Source organism: Mus pahari, chromosome 19 (assembly GCF_900095145.1).
Source record: "Mus pahari chromosome 19, PAHARI_EIJ_v1.1, whole genome shotgun sequence".
NCBI lineage: Eukaryota > Metazoa > Chordata > Mammalia > Rodentia > Muridae > Mus > Mus pahari.
Window position 1 is genome coordinate 9,590,247 of NC_034608.1, and position 18,549 is coordinate 9,608,795.

Sequence of the window (18,549 nt, forward strand, 5' to 3'; positions counted from 1 at the left end):
GCAATGTGGAAATGTAAGCTGAATAAACCCTTTCCTCCCCAACTTGCTTCTTGGTCATGATGTTTGTGCAGGAATAGAAACCCTGACTAAGTCACTACTAGATCTCATAAACAACCACCAGATGCAGATAACAAAACTGTGCTCAAAGGACCCTGAAATAGCTTTCTCTTGTGAAGCTATGCCAGTGCCTGGCAAATACAGAAGTGGATGCTCACAATCGGCTATTGGATGGAACACAGGGCCCCCAATGGAGAGCTAGAGAAAGTACCCGAAGAGCTAAAGGGGTCTGCAACCCGATAGGAAAAACAATGATATGAACTAACCAGTATCCCCCAGAGCTCGTGTCTCTAGTTGCATATGTAGCAGAGGATGGCTTAGTCGGACATCAATGGGAGGAGAGGCCCTTGGTCTTGCTAAGATTCTATGCCCCAATACAGGGGAATGCCAGGGCCAGGAAGCGGGAGTGGGTGAGTTAGGGAGCAAGGCAGGGGGAGGGTATAAGGAACTTTTGGAGAGGAAACTAGGAAAGGGGATATCATTTGAAATGTAAATGAAGAGAATATCTAATAAAAATTAAATACAAAAACAAAAACAAACAAACAAAAAAACTACTAGATCTCAGAGCTGGATAGATGACTCAGTAGTTAAGGACACTTGTCACTCTGGCAGAGTACCCAGATTCAATTTCCAGCACCTACATGGTGGCTCACCTCTCTAACTATGGTTCCAGGTCATCTGATGATTCCTTTGACCTCTGAGGGTATCAGGCATGCATGTATCACATACATGAAAGCAAAATACTACCACACATAAAATAAACTCCAAAAAAACACCCAAACCCAGTATACCATTGTCCTCTGCAGAACCATTCAAAGGAAAGGCTTTGGGTTTTTCCTTCTAAAAATAATTGAGGAATTCAAAATAAAATCTGTCCATGACGACAGCTAACACCCTCAAAAATATCACCCACTGTCTCCCTACGTAACCCCAGCTTACCCTACAGGCACCTTTCTCATTTTTTACAGGTCCCTCAAGGTCCATAGTCCCGACATGTCCTCTCACACATACTTCTTTCATACTACTTTATATCTGCATACTGCTTGTCTCCCACATTGAAACTTTATCTCTAAGAGAGCAGGGTTATTTATAGACAGGTCACTATAGGCCAGCAGCTCTGGCTTCAGTATTTGTTCACTATACCTTTTATGAAATGGTTTAATAAATGTCTTTATTAAAGGGAATCCTATGTATGTCCAATGGCCAATATGGAATCTCATACCTATCTCTCTGGGGTCATTTAGGACCTATTTGAAGAATAATTGAAAGAATAACCTAGCTACAGGGATAGCCTCGCCCCTACCACCTACAATGGCAGTACCCATTCCTTTTTACCCCAGCATCTGGACTGAGGATCCTTAGACCACCCACTAGTGCTTAGTATTTTCTTACGATCTCTTTATTTCTGACGGTAGGTAAACTGCCTGCTTTCCCTATAGCTGTCGGGTAAGAGCCCTACCTGGCTCCATCATGTCATCATCTGTCCCTATCTTCATCATCCTAACATTATTGTTTTAAACCTGTGTTTCAACCACTTCATGTTCTATTGATTCTTCTTTTTAAAAATCAAATTTCTAGTTTCCAAGATCTGTTTTACTTTGGGTTTCCTTCACTGCCTCAAGTTTAAAAATACATTCTCTCATTCATGTTCCTACAACAAAGGTAGCAATAGAAAGCCTCAGATAACATTTTAAGCCCTTGAGGTTGTCTTGATGGTGACTACTCACCTTTGTCCTATAGCAAGGCAGCCAGAGCCCTGACATGTTTCTATCCTACTGCCTTTCCGCCAGCCTCCATTCTAGGCTCTTTGCTTTACCCACATTCTACTTCTGATTCTCCTGGAGCATCTTTTGAGATGAAGTGTAATGTCACCCTCAGTGAGACAACTCAGTCACCAGGCTCTGGATACAGAACTCTATGTAACAAATGAACAGGTACGTGGGCACATAACATTGCTTTCTTTACACATCAGGCACATTCATCCTACACAGAACTTGTGTCCACAAAGTCACTGTAAACTTGCTAAGATGTCCACACACACACAGGTTTATCAAACCAGGCCCTCTTGGGGGCTCATGTCATCTTCGCAGACTCACAAGCCTCTACGGGTAGAGAAAGAATAAACCCAAGGTGTAGGTAGGGAGAACATTCACAGTGAGTGCTGGGCTCAGGATTCTACCTACAAACTGACATAGCTGCTCTATCCTTCTTGCTCCAAATTCCTCATGAAGTTCTCCCTGCCTAGAGCCTCTAACTGGTCCTCCCCACATCCACTTCACCACCGGGGTCATCACATCACCATCACCTCTGCTTCTTTTCAGGTAGCACGGCAGCCCTCAGTCGACTGTTTGGGCTCCATCTCCTCCTCTACCTGCCCTGCTCTGCTCTGACACAGAAGAGGTATGGGGCCCAAGGACTACGTAGAAGCACACATAAGCCAATAGCCTAATCCATGGAGGACCCTGTCAGCCCCTAGGAATAGGAAAGAACCTTATGCCCCCATCTCCTTTGCCTGAAAAGAAAACTCCTCTGGCAATAGGAGGCAACAGCCTGACCTGAACAGCCAGAGCCCCCTCCATAATGAACCTCTGGAGTCAGGGCCAGGGGAGTAAGACCACCGTGAGACTCTCAAGAGAGCTCCACTCCTCAGCTTTACTTGCTCTGCCTGGCCCTAGACCTGGTTACACTGCTACAAGGACTTACTAGGCAGAAAGAAGACCTAAGCCGGGCCTGGTGGCGCAGGCCTTTAATCCCAGCACTCGGGAGGCAGAGGCAGGCGGATTTCTGAGTTCGAGGCCAGCCTGGTCTACCAAGTGAGTTCCAGGACAGCCAGAGCTATACAGAGAAACCCTGTCTCGAAAAACAAAAAAAAAAAAAAAAAAAGAACCTAGTGAGACCAAACAGCCTGAATGAAGTCACACTCCCAGTACAAATGAGAGATTGTGGCACACCATGATGCAGAATGACCCCCATTTCATGGCTGCCCAAAAGTTCCCTTGGATGGGTTTTCCTGGACTCCAGCCCACAGACTTTAAGAGACAAAGAAGTATGGGTCAAGCAGGTGTTGAGGCTTGTATTCTAGGTCTGAATGCTGAAGCTGAGAAAAGAGGATGGGTGGACAGCTGAGCTAGAAGAATCCCCCCCCAAAAATCCTCATTGCAGCTCTTGCCTTAGCTGAAAACAAATCCGCCTTCTCAGGCCCTGTAAACCTTTACTAACCACTAGGATCTGATGATAATGAATACTAGTCTCACTGGGACATCAGAAATTAATCACACAGTCTCCCCTGTACTCATAGATATTAACATAAATTACAAAAAAAAATACAAACGACCTTTAAAAGAATGCAAAAGCACACACAATGGATCATTATTAAAAGAGTTGCTTTCTGTAGTCTCTGCCAAGAATATGCTCTATATTCTCATATGACTCGACACAAAGTCAAAGTCGAACAGATGCCCTAAACAAACTGACCAGGGTTGCCAAAAACAAACAAACTAACTCAAATTCACAGACCCAAACAACATCAAGATAAACAAAGGCTCACTTCGATATTGGGCCCTATTCTGGCTCCAGATCAGGAGAGAAAACCTCCACAAGACACTGCCAGAATGTGGAAGGAAGATTTTGTAACATCCACTGTGACCTCTGAGATACAAACCAACATAAGGGGAGGGGAGGATTGAGCATGGAAGCAGTGGAGGAGGAAAAAAGAAAAGGCAAGGAAATGGAACAACACTAACAGATAGACTCTGCACAAAGAGTAGGAAGGAATTCTACCACCTTGGAAAGCCAGCCCGCAGTGGTCCACAACACCCCCTGCCTGCCCCTTCGTAGAGTAGCACTGGGAAAACTAATGTTCTCTACTCCTCTCCAAGCCCTCCAGGTCAGGACAGCACCTAAAACACCATTTTCACCCCTCTTCTGTGAAAGGGGTGCCTACACAGAAGCCCAAAAGTGTTCTCTCTACCCCCATAACAGAATGGTCCCCTGCACTCTAAAGCTCAGTCCAGTGGAATCTCTCCTAGAAACCTCCCCCACTTTCCTACTCTCCCACCCCCATCGATCTACGGATACCCTCGGTCGCCAAACCCTCCTTGGCCTTTATATCCTCATCGTTCCCCTCTGTGGACTTCCCATCCCTACCAAAACCTGCACCCACCTTCGCCGACTGCCCTCCTCTCTTCCTCTGCTGCATTCTCCCACCCTGAAGGGTCCGATGGACTCTACCCCCAATCTGCATCTAAGAAGCAGTAGCACTAGGCCTTCACCCAGTACTGATCTCTTAACCTCGCCCCCTGTCCGTTCCACACCTGGAAAGCACACCCCCCCCCAAGACCCTAGCACATCCCACGTGTCTTCCAGATACCTCTTTCCGACACAATACTAGCGTACTGCGTTACCGAGCCACCATCCCACACGTGGTACTTCCCACGCCACGTGTTAGAGCCACACCCCCAATCCTGCCTCATCCCACGCCACACTCACACGGTGCCCGCTCTACACGCTTGCGTTGCTACAGTCACCTACAGCGCTCTTGGGCCACACCCCCACCCAAAGGCCTTAAGGCCTCCCTCACAGCTGGACACGTGGGATGTGCTGACCTCTCGGCCTCAAATTCAAGAGCAGTCAAGGCCACATCCCCACGCGAGAGCTTTTAGCTCCCCTCCGCGGCATAGCACCTGGGGCCATACTCCCACGGTGGGACACCCCCCCCCTCCAGGGTCTCTGCTCCTGGCCCAACCCACACGAGGTCCATCCCTGCGCCCGACCCGGTACACCAGCCGAACACTTATGGCCCCGCGTAGAAGGCTGCCAGGCGGCCCGACCCACCTGCTGCGCAGCGTTGCCCCACTGACTCGCGCAGTCTCGAACACGGAGAAGCGATGGCGGCCCGCTGCAGTACGCGTGCGCGGCCTGCAGCGCCGTAAACTGCGACCCCCAGCGTGCCGCGGGGCCGTTCGCCAGACCTGGGCGGGGCGAAGCTGCTGTGACCGCACCGCCAGTCAATCAGAAAAGGCTGTCTCCGCTTCGCCTCCACGTGCGGCCGCGTCACTTCCGATGCCATGGCAACGGAGTAAACAATCGGACACTCCCCCACCCCTCACCCCCAAAAGGAACCTAGGACCACCAGAACCTGAGAGGCGGAGACAAAGACTGGCTTAAGATACAGAAACTCGCAGGCACCTTGAGACCCAAAGACAGTAAAGTGAAGATCTAGTCTAGAAGTCCAGAGATGAGACAGAGAAACTGAGGAGATGGAGACCTAAAATGGGGATCCGGCACAAATGGAGACTCAAGACCATGACCAGTCAAGAAACAAGTGCGCAGACCTACTATGGGCAGACAGAGCTAAAAGCCTTCAGTGAAACACCCTGAGACAAGGCTTCAGAGAGGGAGAGACTAGGACGAAGGCACTGAACAGACTGGCGGAAAACAGTTAAAGTGTCAGAGTGAATTCAAACACCTTACCAAATTTTGGGTAGATTTGATTGAGCAACAAGACAAAAAGGAAGAAGAGGAGGCTGCTCCTGCAGAGATGGGAAGGAAGCTGCTTTCCACAGCAGAGCTTCTGAAAGCCAGTTTGTTCGTCTGACATGGTTTTTAAAATGTGTAGCTGAGAGCCGGGCGTGGTGGCGCAGGCCTTTAATCCCAGCACTTGGGAGGCAGAGGCAGGCGGATTTCTGAGTTCGAGGCCAGCCTGGTCTACAAAGTGAGTTCCAGGACAGCCAGGGCTATACAGAGAAAAAAAAAAAATGTGTAGCTGAACTGCTTACCACCGAAAACGTTTTTATTCCTTATTTACACAAACAAGAAACACATTATTCTGTTCTGATCATTTTAACTGATACCACGATCAGAATGCTTTCACAACTCCTTTTTAACAATCACACCACCACCACCTCTGACCCCTGACGTATGGTCCCCCAGTGCAGATTTGTCCCTATGGATTTCATATAAATATAACCTTATAGTACGGTGCCTTTTGAGATATCTTTTGCTGTATGTAATTCCTTTGGAATCCATTAGTATGTGTGAGTTTGTCCCTTGTTACTGCTTAAAATTTGATAATATACAAGTTTAAACATTCACCAATTGGGCTGTAGGCTTGCTTCCAAATTTTTGATATTTAATAAATGCTATAAAAATTCATGTTCAAGTTTTTGTGTGAACATTACTCACAACACAGTTTCTATGTCATAAAGTAAGCATGTTAAAAACTAAACCAATGAAAAACTGCCAGACCCTTTTCTAGAGCTGTGCCATTTTACACTTCCACCACCAGTGTATATATGAATCCATTTTTCCACAATCTTGCCAGTTTGGGTGGTTATCAGTCTTTTGGCTGTTCAGAGTATACTTATCATATTGTAGTTTAGTTCCATTTCCCTAATGGCCACTAATGTTGAGCGAATTTTCATGGTTATTTGCCATCTATGCATCCTCTTAAGGATCTGTTGATTTGTTTCACCCATTTTCAATTTTTTTGTTGTGTTGTTGTTGTTGTTGTTGTTGTTTGAGCCAGGGTTTCTCTGTGTAGCCCTAGCTGTCCTGAAACTGACTCTATAGACCAGGCTGGCTTCAGACTCACAGAGATCTGCCTCTGATTCCTCATTGCTGAGATTAAAGGCGTGTGACACTACCACCCAGCCTACTTTCTAGTTTTTAAATGAATGTTGTGTTCCAAGAGATCTTTATTTTTACCCAGATAGAGTTTGCAAATCCTTTCTCCCAGTATGTTGCTTTATATGTCCCTACCATAACCTTTAACCAAAGGATTTTAAATTAGATGTGCAATTCATGAACCTTATCCATGTTCCTAGTTGTCAAGTTTAACAACCCATGCTGAGTCCTAAGCCCTGAATGTTTTCTCCTATATTTTTCCTGAATGTTTTATAGTTTTTACCTGTTATATTTAAGCCCATCATAAATTTTTGAGTTAGTTTCGTATATTGTGAAGTTTATGTTGAAGTCCATCCCCATCTCTCAACCACAGATTTGGGGTATTTTTTTCTTCTGACAGCTCACCTTCCTAACACCAAACAATTCTCCAAAGCTAACGAGGTATCCACTATCCAATCCAGTTCTAACACTATTCAGAAGTAGTACCACGGAACAGGCCAAGGACTTGGCCTCATTTTAGACACCAACTGCAGGACACCCACACAGTGTCAGGCTGATTATGCCCGCCACTTCCATCACCCAATTTGCTAGAACAATTCACAGAACATAGAAGCACACTTTGCCTCTGTTTACCAGTTTACTATGAAGGATTTTTTAAAAATCAGAAACCGACCAACGAAAGTGGTATCGTGGGTAAAACCTTAGAGTTAGCTCTGTGCCAACAACCAGGGACAAAACACTAAATGTATTTTATACTACAGACGGAAACTGCTCTAGCACCATTTGTTGAGAAGGTTAGCCTATCTCTATTGAATAGCTTTTTGCGTTTTTAAAAGAAAAACTCTGTTGGAAGTATCTCTGTGGGTCTATTCCTGCCTCTGTTCTGCTCCATTACCAAACTTTTCTGATCATTACAGCTACAGAATAAGAACACTGGGGAGCATTCATTCTCTCACTTTTTTTTTTTTTCAAAATAGTTTTTGATGACATTTACTGTAGGCTCCTCCCCAGTTACCTAGCAACAGCCAATTGTGCCTGACTCACTATAAAAGGGATTGCTTGTCCCCTCCATTTCCCCCTCCCACTCCCTTCTCCCTCCCCTCCTCCTCCTCCTCCTTCTTCCTCTCTCTCTCTCTCTCTCTCTCTCTCTCTCTCTCTCTCTTTCTCTCACATACACACACACACACATACACACACACACACACTTTCTTGATCTTGCTCACCTGCCCTTGCTCCTTTATCCAGTTCCCCCTTTGTCCTCATTCCCTTTCCCCCTCCCTCCTTCTTTTCTCCCCTTCCCTCCCCTCCCTCCCCCCACTCCTCCAACCCCCCCCCACCTCTCTCAACTCCCCTCCCCACACTCTGAATAAACTCTATTCAATACTATACCCTCAGGGGGAAGAGATGCCTCACCATAGGCCCACAGAGACACCCCTTTCACTCACACCTTACTGCATCTCCACCAAACATATTCCTTCTCTCTTTATTTTTATAAAACGCATCAGTTTTAGTGAAGCCTTGTGCTTTATCACAAAAGCTTTAGAATAAATTTGTCTATGTGCACAAAAAAAAAAAAAAAAAGTTGATAGGACCAGACATGATAACACATGCCTGTTACCCCAGGACTTGGGAACTGGAGCAGCATTTTGAGTTCAGACTCAGCAAAGGTTACAAATGGAAACTGCTCCAGATACCCTCACACCAACCAGCCAAGCAAACAACAAAACTAAACCACCTTTCTGAAAATGCACTGTGACTCTTCTTTCTGCCCAGTTCAGTGATTTGGAATCTCTAGTGTGATACTCAGTAACGGAGGGAACAGGAGACATCCTTGCCCTGTTGGACAGTAGACAGAAACAACTCTTCAACATCAATTGTGCTAGCTATATACATCCTTTCCATGTAAAGAGAGTTCCCCTTTACTCCTGATTTCACAGAGAGCTTTGTTAAATGCTTTCTATGTGAAACAATCAAATCTGTGAATGGGTGGATTGTGATAGCTCTTTAATCCTGGGCCAGTCTTACACTGTTAGGATGAACTCCTCTGTAGTCTACGTTGTTCTCATCTGCTACAAGCTTTTATGTAGTGATATTTTTGAGAAGGTCAGAAGTAACTCACTGCTCTCCCAGAGGTCCTGAGTTCAATTCCCAGCAACCATTTGGTAGCTCACAACCATCTGTAATGAGATCTGATGCCCTCTTCTGATGTGTGTCTGAAGACAGCTACAGTGTACTCACATACATGAAATAAATAAATAAATCTTAAAAAAAAAAAAAAAAAAAAAAAAGAAGTAACTTTGTGGGTCTATTCCTGCCTCCATTCTGTTCCATTATGCTTATGCTTTGCCACATAAGCTTTAGAATAAGCTTGTCTAACTTCACACACACAGAGAGAGAGAGAGAGAGAGAGAGAGAGAGAGAGAGAGAGAGAGCTTGATGTGTGTATAATCATAAGGCATATTAGTTTGCAGTTCTCTTGTACTATCTTTGCTATTAGTCCCCAGGTAGTAGTGGCTTCACGGTGCATTGAGAGGGGTTTATTCTAGGCGTGGGGTTAATACCTTTATAAAAACAGACTGCCAGAGCTTACTGGCTCCCTCCATACTTGTATGAGGACATAGCAAGAAGGCATTGATTTTAAGAAACAGGCTGTCAAAGTATTATGGCTGAACCTACTGATGCCTTCCTCTTGGAATTCCCAGCCTCCAGAATTGTAACTTATATTTTTATAAATAACTCAGATTACAGCCCTTTTGTTAAAGCAGATTAAGACTAGATCTTATGCTCAATGTCCGCTTGTTCTCTACTGGTACCTCTTTTTATTCCTGATGCTGGTAAATTGTATTTTGGCCCCATTATAAGGTCACCAATTTTATTATATTTCAGTTACATACTGACAACAATTAAGAACATAAAATTACAAGTTAGAATGCAAAATTATATTATTTGAAAATTAATGCAAACTTCCTAATCCTTTATGTATGTATGTATGTATGCATGCATGCATGCATTTGTTAAAAAAAAGTAATGATAGCAATTCTATAATATTTATATTAGCACATATATAGCAGGTCCAGGCATTGCTGTAGGCATATTCCACATAGATCATTTAATTCTCACTGCATCCTTATGAAGTATGTAACTGTAAAAAAGGAAATCATGGGAAGTCCTTAGGAATTTTTTTGCTTTAGTAAAGGCATCAGAATGACAGAAGAGAGTTTTCTCTATAGATTTTTGTATAGTTCGAAACAATAAAATCTATTTGATGTGTTATGGCAAAAATTTGTAAATATTATGAAATTACTTTGTTATAACGATAGTATATCTAACAGTGAGACAGGACAATGGAATAGGAAAAAATATGCATCAGAATGTAGTTTAGAATAAACACAGAATTACAGTCCAGGAGAAAATAATTATTCAATTAACTGTTTTGGGGGGGGAGCAGGCAAGAAAAGAAAGAAAAAATCAGTATCTCAAAACAAATATTAAAATGTTAAAACTCCAGAATGTTCTAAGATTTGATGTATAAAATAAAACTTAGAGAAAAGAGACATTTTAAATCTTGGTATGGGCTTTGCTTAGTGTTCTTTGAGAGATATCATAATCCAAAAACTGGCAAATGCCATTCTTAAAGGATCCTTTTGAGAAAAGATACTTAAGAGTTGTCTGAGCTAAGCTCACCAAGAATCTGGTCTAGGGCTCTCACGTTGTGTTCTGTGAACAAAGTCAGAGAGGCAAAGGAAAGAGAGGTTCTAAGTTTCAGGTTCCAGGCTACAGGCTACAGGCTACAGGCTACAGGCTACAGGCTACAGGCTACAGGCTACAGGCTACAGGCTACAGGCTACAGGTTCCAGCTCCACACTGAGTAGGGATATGAATCTTCTTTTCCATGTTGGCAGAACCTGTCCAGAGTACTGTATCAGCCCTGCTTAGATGTTGTTGCTCCTCTTTTACAGACCCAAATAAAAAATATTCAAAAAACTAAAATCAAAATGAAAAATTAGTCAATGGATACATTAGAAGCAACTGTTTGCTTTTGGCAGAATGCTGGGTATGTGTGTTCTAGCACTTATGAAACAGGCAAGAAGAAGGATCCCAAGGTTTGACCCCATTCTCTCAACACCACAAGGTTTTGCCTTAAAATAAAATCCATCTGAATTTTAAAAACTAATTTTCTTAGCAGAGACAAAAATAAAAGATAAACCAAAATAAAAATACAAACTCATGCAAAAAATAAATTCATAGTAGACAGGGCAGCAATAAAGCAAAACGCCACATTCCATATGTCAGATTGAGAAACTTTAATAGTATTCACAATGGACAAGCTGAAGGTTCAGTCCCTAGACAGTGGTGCCATCGAGAGGAGGCTGCTTACAACATGTACCTACCTGTTCACCTACTTAAGAACTGGACAAAATAATCTTGCTTTCAATGCACAGATATTCTTCTTTATGTGTTTGTATGTACACACGCACAGTTGCTCACCAGTTGTTTAGTGCCCATGGTTTGAGACCAATGCTGGTTTGAAGAGCTTTGTTTCTCAGCTCCCTGGTACAAGGTAGCATAAACAATGTTCCTTGACTGGAGTTTACTCAAGTATTTCCATGGCAAGGTTGGCACAGGGCCACAGGAGCCCCCAGGGAAACCCACAAGGAAAGCCAGCTAACAAACTGTATTGGGTGCAAGAGGTACAGAAGGTTCCACTGTCTCTGCCACCCACGGCTGTGCCTTCCCAAGACCCACAGGTCCTCGTGGGCTGCTGACTCGGTGGCTAAGCCAAGCTGCAACTCTAAAGGGAAAGCAGGTGCCAGTGTCTTGGATGGCTTGGCCCTGACTCGCTGTATGTATTTTCAGCAGTCTTGCTCTAGTGGCAGTCAATGAGGGTGGCACTGTGATACAGTGCAATTCTGGTTGGGCCAAGTTGGCAGTATTTTCTGTGAGTCTAAGGGAAAGAAAAGGTACTCCCTGCTATTTTTTGTTTTGCTTTGTTTGGGTTTGGTTTTGGTTTTTGGTTTTTGGTTAGTTTCATTGGTTGGTTTGGGTTTTTTATCTGTTTTTGGTTTTGTTTTTGTTGTTTTTTGTTCATTTCTTGTCTTAAATATTTCCCAAAAGAGCCAGCTCAGGTATTACCTTATAAAGATAACTGCCTGCCCCAGAAATACACGTTTAAGGTATTAAGCCCATAACTCAAAACACTGAGCCACCATGCAGCTCTCAGATCAGCCAAGTTCATCCTTTGTGCTCTGGGCCAGTTTGTTTGTTTTCATGTTTTCTTCTATTTTAGCGAACTTGTTTATTTTCATTTTGTGTGCATTGCCTGTATGTATGTCTGTGTGACGGTGTTGGGTGTTGCCATTAGAAACAGTTGTGAGCTCTTGAAGAGCAGCCAGTGCTCTCTCAGCCATCCCCCCGCCCCAGCCCCTCTGCACCTGTTTCTATAGCAACTCTGCTGTCCAGCTGTCCCAGCTTTCCCGCTGGTGCAGCCCTTCTCTCTGCTGCACTACAGTGCTGGCGCACTCTGTCACGCTCCATCCTCGTGCACTCTTTCTTCCTCCGTTCTGGTCCGAGTCGGCCTCTGTTTCCAATACTAAACTCGAGTGCCCCCCCTCAGTCAGCCGTCTCACCAAGAAGGGTTTTGGATTTCAATTTGAAGATTTGGTACTGCCTCCCTCTAATCCTCCTTTTTGGCCGTCCTTTCTCCACAGCCTCCCACTGATCCAGAAATGTCACTCACACGAATTACTCCAAGTGTGTTCATTGCTATGGTTAGGATATAAAATGTTAACAACGCTCGTGTGTTGAAGGTCCGGTCCCCAGACAGTGGTGCTACCGAGGGGAAGCTGGATCAAGAGTATGGACATCACCATTGGGAACTAACTCCCTGAGTTATTAGGAGGTGGAAGTAGAGTCTAGTATGAATTAGTGGGTCACTGGGGGGATAGGAGGGGGTGTGTTTATGTACCCTGACTGTAACCTCTCTGCCTCCTGGTTATGAAGTGAGGATCCGCCTCTGCTACAAGTTCCCAAGCTGTGATATTCCACTTCACCTTAGACCCAAGGAAATGGAGCCAGCAGATCTTAGGCTGAAAACTGTACCACTGTCAGACGATGTAAACTTTTCGGATTTCAGTTGATTCCCCCATGTATTTTGTAGGAGCAATGGAAAGTTGTGGCATCCAAATATATATTCAGGTACACCTGCATGTGTATAAAATGTCAATACACTGCAGCACTTATAGGACCAAATAACATTACCATACGTAATATCCCCTATATTCCTCCTCAGAAGCCCATGTAAAAGAATTACTATGAAACCATTAAAATGAATTAGATAAAAAGGGCAGAGAACCCGCTGGTACAAAATACAGAATTTTATATCCTATGAGTCCAAAACCAGAACTACTCTCCAGTAAATGTCTCTGGAAGGACTCACAACAAAGTATCAAAACTTGCCTTTCTCACATGCCCTTAATAAATCAAATTGACTCCTGTCCAGGTTTCCTATTCTACTTGGACATGAGGCAACTGTCTGGCAAGCCACTGACTCGAGGTGACTTTGGCGGCTTCCCTAAACTCACAAGAACCAAGAAAGATTCTGTCCCTCTCCAAGGACTCACATCATCTGGAGGTCTCACCAGGGACACAACCGGATGAGTGCAGGATGGAGCTATTTGGCCTCCAGAAGAATGAGAGACTCAGACAGGGTGAACAGAGGCTTTCCCTTGTGAGTGGAAAATGCACACATAGTGGTCAGAATCCGACTTCATGAGTTCACCCCATTATCTGCGCTCTCCTGAAGCTTAAAAGTTTGATAACAACTCTTCATCTGAGGAGACTGTCACCCAGAGGACCTCAAATGTCTCAGTCATTAAGTTCCATACCCAGCATGTTGGGCGGCCTCCATCATCTCTGCTAGTGACAAAACATGTCACTTCTCACTGGCCCACTTCCAAAAAGATATCTCAGAGGTGTGGTCATGTGAGTTTGGAACACTTGCTTCACCCTGGGGAACCTGATACTGAATCAAATGGGTTCCTGGACCCATAGACACTGGCTAACAGGCTTCCCCATAGGTCCCATAGAACCTCTGCGCCAATACTTACCTCAGTTGGTATCTGTGAGTCTAAGGAAAAGAAAAGGTACTACCTGGGGATTTTGACTGTGGTTGAATTAACCTGTGGATGATTTAGACCACACACTGTATCTGATATGACCCCCTGGAGCCTTCTCACAATGGATGTCTACCTTATTCCATAATCTATAGAAAGTGGGACAACAACTTCCTAGGCAACTTTTCTCACATTGCAGCAACAGGTGTAAAATTAAGAAGATTAAAGGCCTATGGCTCGACATCTCTACTGGCTCCTCAGCTTCCCGAGGCCTGCTGTTGGGTCATCATTCCACTGCCCACCAAACTATCAAGCTAACAGCCACTTTCTCTCTTCTGGATTTCGGAAAAGTAAACCCGATGTTAGCATTCTGTCTAAACTCCATTCCACGGTTACCTGGCAACAGCCAAGTATGCTCCTCCCCACATTTACCTGGCAACAGTCAGGTAGGCCTGACCTACTATAAAAGGGGCTACATACCCCCTCCTCCCTCTCTTACTCTCTTACTCTTGCCTCTTGCCCACTTGCTCCCCCTGTCTCCCCATTCTCTTCCCCCTCTCTCCACCTGGCCATGGCCTGCATCTACTTCTCTACTCTCTCTCCCTCTCTCTGCCTCTACTACCTTCTTAACTCCCCTCCCCATGCCCTGAGTAAACTCTATTCTATACTATACCATCCTGTGGTTGGTCCCTCAGGGGAAAGGGGTGCCTCAGCATGGACCCACTGAGGCACTCCCTTCCCCCATACCTCACCACACCCCATAGAACATATATTAATACTTATTTATCTTTTTATAAACACATAACCTGTGTTTTCTTTACAAATAGAAAATGAATAAAAACAGCTCCTACTTTCTATCAAGGGCCTCTATATCCACCTTCCCAACCGCTAGCCTTTTCTGTTGTCCACAGGCAGCAGGAAGTAGATTAACTGTTTCCATTAGGGATTCCTCTCTGGGAGAAGGAATTAAGACAGGAGATAAACTCCCCTCAGAAACTAAGGGTCTTCAAGGCATCCTGTGTTTATAAAAAAGATAAAGAGAGGAGGGGATATGTTCTATGGAGGTGTAGTGAGGTATGGAGGAAGGGGGTGCCTCAGTGGGCCCACGCCAAGGCACCCCTTCCCCTGAGGGATCAGCCACACGATGTTATAGTATGGTATAGAGTTTATTCAGGGCATGGGGAGGGGAGTTAAGAGTGTGGTAGAGGTAGAGAAAGGCAGAGAGAAAGGGAGGAATGGAGGGGTTTATTACAGTATGCTGTTGTAATTATTATTTTAGTTGCTGTTACTCTTTTATGGTACCCACTTATAAGCTAAACATGATACAGTATGGTCTGTGTAAGGCTTAGCACTGTTAGTGACTGCAGGGATCCACTGAGGTCCTGGAGTGTAATACCCATGGGAAAGGGAAGGGGCTGTTAGTAAGCTCGTACTTCAGAAAGTTACAGTTAGACCTCTGACTCTCATAATTCAACTGGGTGTGTCGGGTTTTAGTGTTTTAACATTATGATTTCTCTTGTGAGATGAAGCTTGTTCCACCCCTCTTCTCCCAGCCTTCTTGTTTTGGAGGCAGTGTCCCATATAATGACGGGGGGGGGGGAGTAGAGGCCAGCCATGAGCTTTGGGGAGGGGGGTAAGGGAACAAAAGCAAGGGAGCAGGAGAAAAACAAGAGAGCAAGGAGGGGGCAAGCAGCCCCTTTTACAGTGGGTCAGGCCTACCTGGCTGTTGCAAGGTAACTGTGGGGTGGAGCTTAGACAGAATGCTAAAGCTAAGAGAGCAGGGGAACTATGGAATCGGGTACAGGTCATTGTTGGGTAATTTTAGTACTGAAGAGCCTGCACAATCCCAGGCTTTGACTGCTGTGGATGCCATATACACCATGATGGATAAGAACTGGATATCATTCTCCTTGTTATCCCATCCTGTGCTATCGCCCTGAAGGATATACACCCAATGGCCAATCGACTGCTTGCATTGTGCATCCACACAAATCCCAGTTATCATCATCTACCTGCTGATGAGCCAACGGGAGTTTCTCACACTTTTCCCCTCTAATTGTACAACTCTGCCCACCTAAAAAGCCTCCAGTCTGTGAGCACCAGCCTTTTCCCAATCCTGACCATGTACACCAGACTTTAGGAAGCAAAGCTTGGGCTAAAGGGAATAATATTTGAATCCTTCTAGGTGGGAGAGAAAAGAAAGGGGGAAAAGCTAGAGTTAAAAAATGGTGCCATATAAATCCTTAAACTTGCTTGGCAAATATCTACTAACTTGACTCTGCCCATTCTGTACACAATTTCCATGTAGGCTCACACCTAAGAGAAATGTATACCCCAAATCACAGTAACACTACTCCTAACATGTCGAAATGTTCACCAACTGGATGAACTGGGAAGAAATTCTTGATTTGCACACGTCAACAAAAATAAATAACTGGGTGGGTGTGGTGGCATATGCCTCCAACCTTAGCCCTGAGAAGATTGAGGCAAGAGGATTGGTCATGAAAGGCCATCCTGGTCTACACAGCAAGATCCTGATTTTAAAGTTAAAATGACTAATTACTAGTTATATTAGAAAGCCCCTCAGACACAATTTGTGAGAGAGGGAGACCCCCCAAAAAATCAGTATGTTTACTTTGTAACAATTCTGAAACATGCCTTGCCTATATTTTCACCATGTACATTATATAGAAAATGGGAAAAATATGTATGAGTGCATTTACAAAACACACATACACACACACACACACACACACACACACACACACACACAATGAGCACCTAGCTAGACATTCATAGATTTTTTTTCCAGATATGGACCTGAAGGATAGGGAAACATGAAAGATAGGAAAGATAGGGCCATTTGTAGGGAATAAAAATAGCTTTATGGATTTTTAATCTTACCAAACAATAAATAATATCCACCAAAGAAGTCTGACCTCCTAGAAGTGGAACAGATAAGACTTTTAAGGAGCCTCCTACCCCCACATATCAAGATAACAGAACCCTTGGTCTACTACCCATCTGGAACATAGAGGCCATTATTCTAGTCATACCCGTAGCCACATGTTCACCTGCCATGCATCCTGCCACTAGCAAACAACAGCTAATAACGTCCTGCAGTTGTTTCTGGGAAAGCTCTCTCCGCAGAGAAACAGGGCTCCTAGCAGCATTATACTGCTGGAACTTTGGGGGGTCCCACTTGGGGTTAATAATAAAGACATGAAGATATCTGTATAGTATAAACCTGCTGGCCTTTCTGCTGGGGGAAGTCCCACAGCTAGCCATCTATTCAACCAACTCCCCAGACACAGGTATCCACTTCCTGGCTCTCTCTGCTTTGCCTCCATGATCTGCTAAGGCTCTCCCCCAGCCTCCAACTCTTTATGCATCCAAAACCTCTTCATTATGATTTTTTTAAAAGGCTTATTAGCATAGTGGAAGAGATTCCACAGCTTACTCACTCTGAACTAAGGTGAGTACCCCTATCTACTGCAGGACTACCCCTATCTATTGCTGCCTTTTGACCAGATTGAGGGCTGCGTGATATCCCCCAGTCAGCTTGTTTTTTTTAAATAAGATAATCTCAAAGAATCATCTTTGGGGGCAGGTGAGGAAGTGACAAACATTTATACAGAAAAGAGGTCTTGTGGACTATAGTAATGGCAATACCCTATATCGTGCCAGCATGTGGCACCGTCTAGCAAAACAACAATTGTGAAAACAGGGGCACACCTTGATAACCAATTGATATGTGTTAGGGTAGGTTTCCCCAACATCACCACAATCATAGAAAGGAATCCTGCAGTGCACTAAAGATCTCCCATGACCAACCACAGCTGCTACAGACTCTCAAGCAAGTACAGAGACTAATAGTTCCTGGGGACCATCCGTTGTCTGCCTCAGTTATCTCCGTTCCAAACATGCAGCACAATATCCTTGGCCCCAGACTCTCAAGATCACCTCCTCTGGGAAGCACATCCCTCCGCACCTGCCCACAAACACATGACATCTTTTCCCATCACACCTATGTCTCCTGGCCTTGGAGTCAAGCTCATTTTGACTTTGCACTTGTTGCCGAAGCATCTATCTGCCCCTGAGACCAAGGGTGCCCAAATAATATGTTCAGACTATACAGCTCTTGAGGTCTAAAAGTGGACCGTCACCAGCTGATTCTTGTGTTGAAGGTTTGCTCCCCAGCTGGTGGCGCTAGCTAGCTTCAGAGCTGGTAGAAATGTTGGGAGCTGGGATGGGAGGGTTGGGAATGGACCACTGAGGTGTGCTTTTGAAGGCTGCCTTGTCCTGAGCCATTTTATCTCTACTCCTCCCTCCTCCTTCTCCTCTTCTCTCCTCTCCTCTCTCTCTCTCTCTCTCTCTCTCTCTCTCTCTCTCTCTCTCTCTCCCCATTTCCCTCTTCCCCCTCTCTCTTCTTGGATGCCAAAAGGTGAATACTTACACCATAATGTTCTTCCCCAGTACAGACTCAGAACCAATGACACCAGCAGATGAAGAACAATAACCTCTGCAACTGTAAGCCAAAATACATCTTTCTTCCATTACAGTTATTTTCTTGGGTATTTATCAAGGGATGGAAAGGTTGTAAGGGTCTGAAATCACTGAATGAAGACCCCAGACCCAGACAGCATGCAAAAACAAAGAACATTTATTTATTCTGCAGAAACAACCAGCACGTAGGAGTGGGGGTGTGGGGTATCAACCATTCTTTGAAATGGAGACCCCAAACAGAGGTGTGTAG

At 44.6% G+C, this 18,549-nt stretch overlaps 1 protein-coding gene across 3 annotated transcripts in view; it reads right to left on the reverse strand.

Annotated features, from left to right (window-relative positions):
* Zscan18 (zinc finger and SCAN domain containing 18) overlaps positions 1 to 18,549 on the reverse strand; it is a 37,602-nt gene that overhangs the window by 10,503 nt on the left and 8,550 nt on the right. For 2 of the 3 annotated variants that reach the window (XM_029531842.1, XM_029531840.1), the window contains exon 1: positions 4,891 to 4,966. The exons of the other annotated variant lie outside the window; for it this stretch is intronic. The gene's annotated coding sequence lies outside the window, so the exon portion shown is untranslated. Of the gene's footprint in view, positions 1 to 4,890; positions 4,967 to 18,549 lie in introns of those variants that run through there. 3 annotated transcript variants of the gene reach the window in all.